General features: G+C 42.3%; 1 protein-coding gene across 2 annotated transcripts in view; it reads left to right on the top strand.

Annotated features, from left to right (window-relative positions):
• The window catches only part of MCUB (mitochondrial calcium uniporter dominant negative subunit beta), a 124,738-nt gene that overhangs the window by 90,157 nt on the left and 25,204 nt on the right, over positions 1-9,377 (top strand). The window lies entirely within an intron of this gene.

Below are 9,377 nucleotides of genomic sequence, written 5' to 3'. Positions count from 1 at the left end.
TTTTTTTTTTTTTTTTTTTTTTTTTTTTTGAGATGAAGTCTCACTTGCTCTGTTGCCCAGGTGCAGTGGCGTCATCATAGCTCACTGTAACCTCAAACTCCTGGGCTCAAAGAATCCTCCCACCTCAGCCTCCAGAGAAGCAGGGACTAGCATGTACCACCATGCCTGGCTAGTTTGGTTTTTTTTTTTAAACACTTTTTTAGAGATTGAATTTCCCTATGTTGCCCGGGCTGATATCTTAACTTTTACCTTTAGCTGTGAGGTTTTTAGAAGGAGCAAAGTTTATGGTAAGAATCTTTTAAATTTATCAGATGACCAAAAAGCCTTTGAAAAACCAATGTTTAGGCTTTTCCAGCAGGGGTATAAGTGATCATTAGCAGTTGCCTAGCAGGGCTTTAAGTCCCATATGCCCTTTTTAGACTTTCAAGATTTTACTTCAGGATCTTGAATGCTTAATCCAACATTATTGGGTTAAGAGAGAGGTAGGGTCTGAAAATCAAGAATTCAAGTTTAAATGGCTGTATAGCTCTTAACTCTTTTTTTTTTTTTTCCCTTAAAAAAAGATGGGGTCTCCCCATGTTGGTCAGGCTGGTCTTGAACTCCCGACTTCAGGTGATCTGCCCGCCTTGGCCTCCCAGAGTGCTGGGATTACAGGCGTGAGCCACCGCGCCCAGCCAGCTCTTAACTCTTTTTAAAAAAATAAATTGTATTATTTAAAGTAGTTTTAGGTTCAAAGCAAAATTGAGCAGAAAGTACAAAGAGTTCTCGTATGCTTTCTGTACCTCACGCCCCTTACTATCAGTATCCCACAGCAGACTGGTGTATTTGTTAAAATTGGTGAACACACTGACACATCATTGTCATCCAAAATCCATAGTTTACATTAGGATTTACTCTTGGTGGTGTACATTCTATGGACTATGACAAATGTAGAACTACATGTATTCATCATTAATGTACATAATGCAAATAATTATCTTGTTTTTATTAATCTTTCTTAAAGGTATATATAGCTCACATTTATTTCCATATTTAGCATTAAAAGTGTTTTGGGGTCTTTATTTACAAGTTTGGTGATGTTTTTATGACCAGAAATATGCTGTAAGAACGTAACTCTTGGGCTGGGCGCAGTGGCTCACACCTGTAATCCCAGCACTTTGGGAGGCTGAGGTGGGTGGATTACCTGAGGTTGGGAGTTCGAGACCAGCCTGAACAACATGGAGAAACTCCGTCTCTAAAAAAAAAAAAAAGAACCTAATTCTTGCTTATTTCAATTAGCCCGCAGTAAAATTGGTTTCCTCATAGTCGTTTCACTTAAAGTTGCAGTTTTCAAGAACCTATTTATGACATTAAGAGTTATTCATAATAGGGCCGAGCACAGTGGCTCATGCCTGTACTGTAATCACAGCACTTTGGGTGGCCGAAGTGAGTGGATCATGAGGTCAGGAGTTCAAGACCAGTCTGACCAACATGGTGAAACCCTGTCTCTACTAAAAATACAAAAATAGCCAAGCATGGTGGTGCGCACCTGTAATCCCAGCTACTCAGGAGGCTGAGGCAGGAGAATCGCTTCAACCTGGGAGATGGATGTTTCAGTGAGCCAAGATCACGCTACTGCATTTCAGCCTGCATGACAGAGTGAGACTCCATCTCAAAAAAAAATATATATATATGTATGTATGTGTATATATATATGTATATGTGTGTGTGTATGTGTGTGTATATATATATACAGAATAATTTTGTTACCAACAAAACTGTTTCCCCAAAAGATGAAATTTTTCCCTATTCAGTGTTGCAAAGTCAATATGTAAAACCAAAATTGAGTGTCAAGCAGTGCAGGCTTTAGTGGATGGCTGTGGAGTTGAGAAGCTGGATAGTGGCTCACAAATCAACCTCACTCAGCTCATGAGAGCCTGGAAGCCACAGATATAGGACATCTTTGTTGTTGTTCTTGTTGTTTTGTTTTCGAGATGGAGTTTAGCTCTTGTTGCCCAGGCTAGAGTACAATGGCAAGATCTTGGCTCACTGCAACCTCTGCCACCTGGGTTCAAGCGATTCTCCTGCATCAGCCTCCCGAGTCGATGTGTTTACAGGCATGTGCCACCATGCTCGGCTAATTTTGTATTTTTAGTAGAGTTGGGGTTTCACCTTGTTGGTCAGATGAACTGCCCGCCTCGGCCTCCCAAAGTGTGGGATTACAGGCTTGAGCCACCCGATCTCTAATGAAGGGGTTGTGCATTAAAAGCAAGGGGAGAAATATTCATGTCTTTTCTGGGAATGGGCAGAGAACCACTTGGAACCAGAGTGCCGCCTTCCTTTCATGGTTTCTTCTGGTCATTGTCATGGTGATTGTCAGCTGACATGGTGCTGGTGGGAGGGTCATTTAGCATGGAAATTAGATTATAACGAAGCTAAATGTTCTTCAGAGGTCAACTGAATTGCCATCTTGTATCCCACAAGTATCAGCCAGTTTGGTCACGAGGCAGAACCAGAGGCATCCTGTTTCTTAATGATAAGTAGAGTTAAGGCAGAGTAGAAATTCAGCTTGGTCACATAGTCATTTCACCAGTAAAAGTTTCACTGCTCTTTAAATACTCTCTGCTCCACCTATTCATGACCCTTCTTCCCCCCAAACCCTGGTAACTGTTAATCTTACTGTTTCTGTTTTGTCCAGCCTAGAATTCAGTGGCATGATCGTAGCTCATTGTAACCTCATTATTTCCAGGATGTTATATAGTTGGAATCATATGGTATATAGTCATCTCTCCGTGTCTGTAGGGGTTGGTTCCAGAACCTCATGGATATCAAAATTCAAGTATGCTAAAGGCCCTGATATAAAATGTTGTTATATTTGCGTATAACCTACATACTCCTCTCATATACTTTAAATCTCTAGATTATTTATAATACCTAAGACAGTGTAAATTTTTTTATTCATTTTGTTGGTGTTGTATTGTTAATTTGTATTGGATTTTTTTTCCAAATATTTTCAATCCATATTTGGTTGAGTTCACGAATGCGGAACCCACAAATAAGAAGGGCCGATTATATAGCCTTTTCAGATTCGCTTCTTTCTTTCTTTTTGGTGGGAGTGGGAGCGCATCACAGTAGGGCCAGGGACATGAGAGAGCTGGGGAAGAGAAAACAGAATATTTTAAAAAGGAGGTACAACAGGGAAAATACCAAAGAGTAGGAGAGAGGTGTGAAAAAAAGAGGGAAAGTGGGAAGTAAAAAAGGAGAAAGGCAAGAGGGGAAAGAAGAAGGAGGAGAGGAAGAGAGGAGACAAGAAAAGGGAGCAGAAAGGGAGGAGACAAGAGGAAGTAAAGAAGAAAGTGAAGAGGAAGGCCGGATTGGCTTGTTTCACTTAGTAATATACATTTAAGGTTCTTTCATGTGTTTTCAGAGCTTGTTAGCTCATTTCCTGAATAATAGTCCATTAATTGTATGTGCCACAGTTTATTCATTCACCTACTGAAGGACATCTGGGATACTTCCAAGTTTTGGTAATTATGATTGAAGCTGCTATAAACACACATATGCAGGTTTCTGTTTGCACATAGATTTTTCAGATCATTTGGTTAAATACCCAGGAATATGATTGCTGACTCATACGGTGAGAGTGTTTAGTTTTGTGTACAACTGCCAAGCTGGTCTTCCAAAGTGGCTGTGCCATTCTGTGTTCCCACCAGCAGTGAATGAGAATTCCTGTTGCCCCATATCCTTGCCAGCAATTGGTGACATCAGTGATTTGTATGTGATTTTCACCATTGTAGTAGGTGTGTAGTCATTGTTTTAATTTGCAGTTTCTTAATGACATACGATGTTGAGCATCTCTTGATATGCCTATTTGCCATTTACGTCTTCTTTGTTGAGGTGTCTTTTCAGATCTTTGCCCATTTTTTGATCAGGTTGTTCATTTTCTTTTGAGTTCTTTATATGTTTGGGATCGGTCTTATATCAGATATGTCTTTTGCAAATATTTTCTCCCAAGCTATGACTTGTTTTCTCATTGTCTTTCACAAGTTGAGGAAATTGCCCTCTGTTCCTGGTTTGCTAGGAGTCTTCATTGTGAATTGGTGTTGGATTTTGTCACATGCTTTTTCTGCATGTTGATATGATCATGTGATTTTTCTTCCTTCGTCTGTTGATGTGATGGATTACATGAATTCATATTCAAGTGTTAAGCCTTGCATACCTGGATAAATCCCACTTAGTTGTGGTGTAGCAGTCTTTCTTTAGACATTGTTGGATTTTATTTGCTATTATTTTGTTGAGAATTTTAGTGTCTATATTCATGAGAGATCTTGGTCTATGGTTTTGTTTTCTTATAATGTTTTCTTCTGGTTTTAGTACTAAGGTAATGCTAGGCTCATAGAATGAGTTAGGAAGTATTCCCTCTGCTTCTGTCTTCTGAAAGAGATTGTAGAGAATTGATAGTTTCTTCTTTTGATGTTTGGTAGAATTCACCAAGGAAATCCATCTGAATCTGGTGCTTTCTGTTTTGGAACTTTATTAGTTATTGATTCAGTTGCTTAATAAGTATAGGTTTATGCAGATTGTCTATTTCTTTTTGAGTTTTGACAGATTGTACGTTTTGGAGAATTAATCCATTTTATCTTGAATTTGTGGTCATAGAGTTGCTCATAGTATTTCTTTATTTTCCTTTTAATGTCCATGGAATCTGTAGTTAAATCCCCTCATTTCATTTCTTTCATGAGTAACTTGTCTTTTTTTCTTCATTAACGTGGCTAAAAGTTTATCAATTTAATTGATCTTTTTCAAAGAGCTAGCTTTTAACATTGATTTTTCTCTGTGGATTTCCCGTTCTCAATTTCACTGGTTTCTACTGTATTTATTATTTATTTTCTTCTGCTTGCTTTTCGTTTCATTTTCTCCTCTTTCTCCAGTTTCTTAAAGTATATGTTTAAATTTTTAAATTTTAGGTGTTTAGTCTTTCCCATTATATGTATTCCATGCTATAGATTCCCCTCTGAGCATTGCTTTTGCTGCCTTCTATAAATTTTGATAAGTTGTATTTCCACTATTTAAAAATATTAAAAACACTTTTTTCTTGTGATTTCTTCTTTGACCCATGTGTTAGAAGTGTATTATTTAATATCCAAGGATTTTGGGATTTTCCAGCTATCTTTGGATTATTGATTTTTAATTTAATTCCACTGAAATCTGAAAGCATACATTGTATTTTTCTTTTTTTACATTTACTCATGTGAGTTTTATAGCCTTGAATGTGATCTGTTGGGTACCAGCCCCAACCCCGTACGTGGGTGCCCTTAGTTCCGGTGTTGACGAGGGACTGAGAAAAGGAAATAAAGACAGAGACACTGTAGCAGGAGTGGCCGCGGGAAACGGATCTCTTCGGCACCGAATACAGGAGGAAGGAGGGTTTATTTGGCTGGGAGCCTTGGGTGGTAATCTGTCCAAAACCCAGCTCCCCTAACAATGGGAGGTTCTGCCTTTATATAGGCTTATACTTTAGATGTTACACGTGGAAGAATCTTAGGTTTGTAGCTTTACATATGAAAAGGGTCTCAGTTTACAGTCTCAGGAATTACATATGAAAAGGTTTCAGTTTACAGTTTTAGGAATCACATAGGAAAAGGGGAAGTTGATCTGAGATGCCTTGGTCTCCCTCTTCAACCCAAGATAAGTTACAGCATGGGTCCAGGGGACCAACACAAGTGTGGGAACCGTGATGACCTGGAGCTCTGGGCTCCAGACACTTTTATTATGTGCATAAGCTCATTGATCTTATGGGCTTAGAAGGGAAGCATAAAGGGGTAGGTAAGATAACTGTGGGGAGAGCACTTGAGATCTTCTAAGACATGCTAAACTAGTGCTCTGAGCATTTAACAGCACTTGAGATCCTTCTAAGACATGCTAAACTAGTACTCTGAGTTTATTACCTATTGCTACCCAGGTGCAACTGCATCAGAACTTTAGCAAATGAGGAACCACCCAGTCTGACCACACCCAATGCATCAAGGGACTTTTGTCTCCTGAGCATTGAGGATATTAGAGCAATTAAAATCACTCCATATTCTGAAAACCTAGGCAGAGCCTGAGGTGTTCCCTGATCTCTGCCCTGCAAGGCTTTTCTCCTCCTTCCCAGTTCCCATCTGCAAAGACCCTTCCCGATCTTGTGAGCAGAGGTCACCTCCCTTCTCCGAGACCTTTGTACAAGCCCTCTTTACGAGACCCTCCTGCAGTCTATGTTGAGAAGGCATTCGTGGGACCATAGCAGTAATTCCTGCTCTGCAACCACCCCTCGGTGTTCCCCAGTGTTACTGCGCTCTCAGATGGTCTTTACCTTAGGCCTCCTGTTGCCGTTTGATTTTTAATTAACTGCACCAATAACATAGTTTAGTTTGGTGTATAAACTTCAATGTACTCTGAGCCAAACAAGCTTATAATTATTTAGCTAGAATTAACATAGGTCTCCCCCTGGCCATCTTGACCCACAGTGATCTATGTTGGTGAGATGTTCCATGAGAAGAATGTACATTCTGCTGTTGTTGGATAGTCTATAGATGTCACATTTGTCTCAGTTGATTGATGGTGCTATTGAGTTCAACTGTGTACCTCCTGATTTTGTGCTTGGCAGATCTGTCCATTTCTGGTAGAGGAATGTTGAAGTCTGCAACTGTAATCACGAATTCATCTATTTCTTCTTGTACTTCTATTGTGATATTGTGCTGGCCTAGAGCCAGAACCTGAGCAACACTATTTTATAAAATGCAAAACTGTTTTTTAAATAAGTTGAAGTGGCTGCCCCATTCTCCTCACAATAACTACTGTCCTTGACCTCTGTAAATAGAACTGCTAGTTTGTTCTTCAAAACTATGTAAAGCTGCTTGCCTTTTCTTATCAGTAACTGCTAAAATCTGTGACTTCTATCACCACCCAGACAATGTGTAAACAAATGTATATCTTGACTTCTGTAAACCACTGAGGTAACAAACAGAATGACAAAAGTCCCCTAGCCCTTGGAATGTCCGGAGACCCCCGCCCTTGTCTCCACCCAGGAGGTGAATCACAGAATCCCCTAGCCCTTGAAATGTCCGAAACCCTTTCATCCCCATCCCCACCCCTCACCCCCACTCCAAAGGTGGTTTTTCGGGTATAAAAAATCATAGCACCCTCCTTTTGGCACCACAGGTTGGAGAGACGTGAGTCCTCTGTGGTCGCCGGCATAATAAATGACCCTGCAATCTGGCATACTTTTGTCTTGGTGATAACTTTCTACACTCGGTCAAATACAACATTTGGAGGCCCCAGCGAGAATATTCTCTTTTTGTTATCACCAGACAAAAGACATCTCAGAATCTCGCCCGGGCGGCCGCTCCCACCATGGGGGCCTCTGGGGAGGTGCCCCCTGTTCTTTCCCAGGGCCCCGGAGAGCCACTGTGGAGGATAAGCGACCTCTTGGCCGACATTCACCCGAAATTCCTCAGGGTCCTAAAAGAAAAAGCCTCTGGAAGTAAGTCTGGTCTGGGAACTAGTTCAAAGGAAGGGCCTGAGTCAGGGGACTGACGAGTCATTGCAACTCTGACCTGGCAAGCCTCACCGAGACGTCGCTTGAGGCTTCTGGTAGCTGGTGCAGGGGGTACCAGCATTCGCTTCTGATGGCTGTCATATTGGGTGGCAGCCTTCTGGTAGCTGGTGCAGAGGGTACCAGCGTTCGCCTCTGGTAGCTGGTGCAGAGGGTACCAGCGTTCGCCCCTGGTAGCTGGCATAGTGGGTGGCAGCGTTCGGTTGTTTTCCGTAACCTCTGTGTGAGTGAGAGAGTGAGTGTGTATATATGTAGTCCCACAGCTGAAAGGCTACGGGGCTTGTATGGGCCTTCACCCGCGGTTCCACTGGGGCGTCGTAGGGCATAACGGTGATTCACCTCAGAGGTGTCCTACTTGGACTTCCATCCTAAGGTGACCAGGCCCGGGGATTATACGGGTACACCTTAGCCAAGACGCCCCTGAAAATTCTTCCGAGAAAGTGGCCGGGCAGGCATCTGACTGGTCTCCCATCTGGGGGGCACCCACCCTTTGTCACTCTTGTATGTGGTCCTGTCTCGTCTGTAAATTTATCAGTTTTATTAGATTCCTGCTAGCAGACATACACTGGTTCAGGCCATCTTCCCTTGAGGTAGGAGATATCTTACAGTGGTTGACGAACCACTGGATGCTGGGAAATTTCATTGATTACACCCCAGCAAAAATTACTCTTTTCTCTTTCTTCATCTTCTTCTATCACTGAGGCCTCACTCTTTCTTCCTTTGCCATGTGGCAGATAGTCTTAACTCTAGTTGTCTTTATTCTCTTCCTTGTTTTGGTCATTGTGGCCTGTAAATTCTCCCAGCCACCTCCACCGGGAAAAGAGTACTTTTGCCCGTGCTGGGTCAGATTCCATGTCGGGGAGGCCGTTGTGCCCTCGACACCTTGGAGGTAGTTTCTTTGGAGCTTGTGTGGAACAAAACCCTAGATCAGAGTTTAAGAGTACTCTTTCTCAGACTGGGATGGAAAATAGGTAACTGCCTATTCTGCCAGGAGAGTGTCCAATGTTATGGGCAGTGCCCAACGGTGCATCACAGAAAGGCATATTGGCACTATCCTGGATGTTGGGAGGTAGGATGTCACTGCCCCTGTAAAAACTGACTGGCAGCACTTCTGCACACTCTACTGGCTGTGGTGGGTCCAAAACACACATCCGGTAAACCTCTTGTTGCACCTGTTTGTCACTTCCCGACCTTTCTGAAGCAACTGGCCATTAAAAATGTATAAGGGGAAGGATTATGCCTGGGCAGCGCTAAACCTCCATAGTGCTTATTCTCACCAGTTGTGGTTTGTGGGGGGAAAAAGACCGCTGCCTTACCTTGGCCCCTACCCCCTGCTCCTCTGACTAGGACTAGGAATAAACCCTAAAATCCAGTTGTCTGGTCCTTGCAGGACCTGGCTGCAGAGGCCCTGCTAAAACCTGCTTTAAAGAGGGCCAAATTTTAAATTTGAGGCTTTCCAAAATTGGCTTTACTACAGAAAGAGAGGAAAGAGAAAGAGAGGAGAGAAAGGAGACAGAAGAGAAAGAGAGAAGGTAGAAAGTAGACAGAGGAGAGAGAGAGAGAAGGGGACCAGAAGCCGCAGGGGCGGAAAACTTGCCGCCAGCCAGTTCAGTTTTAAACTGACACTAAGAGCGTTTTTTCCTTTCTCTGCCGGCAGTCAGCCCCGCCCAGCTTTGAGGCAGGCCACACTGCCTCAGGGTGCAGCATTTGCATCCAGAATCTGGCTTTAAGAAAAGTTTTCTAACTTTCTGTAACAAAAGTGACTTGTTAGCATAGTCGTTAAGGTGTGGGGCCTGCAACTGCA

This window comes from Sapajus apella, unplaced genomic scaffold (assembly GCF_009761245.1).
Source record: "Sapajus apella isolate SASKATOON/1434 unplaced genomic scaffold, GSC_monkey_1.0 scaffold87, whole genome shotgun sequence".
Classification (NCBI taxonomy): Eukaryota; Metazoa; Chordata; class Mammalia; order Primates; family Cebidae; genus Sapajus; species Sapajus apella.
Note: the sequence above shows the minus strand (reverse complement) of the source record. Positions and strands in the feature narration are given on the sequence as shown.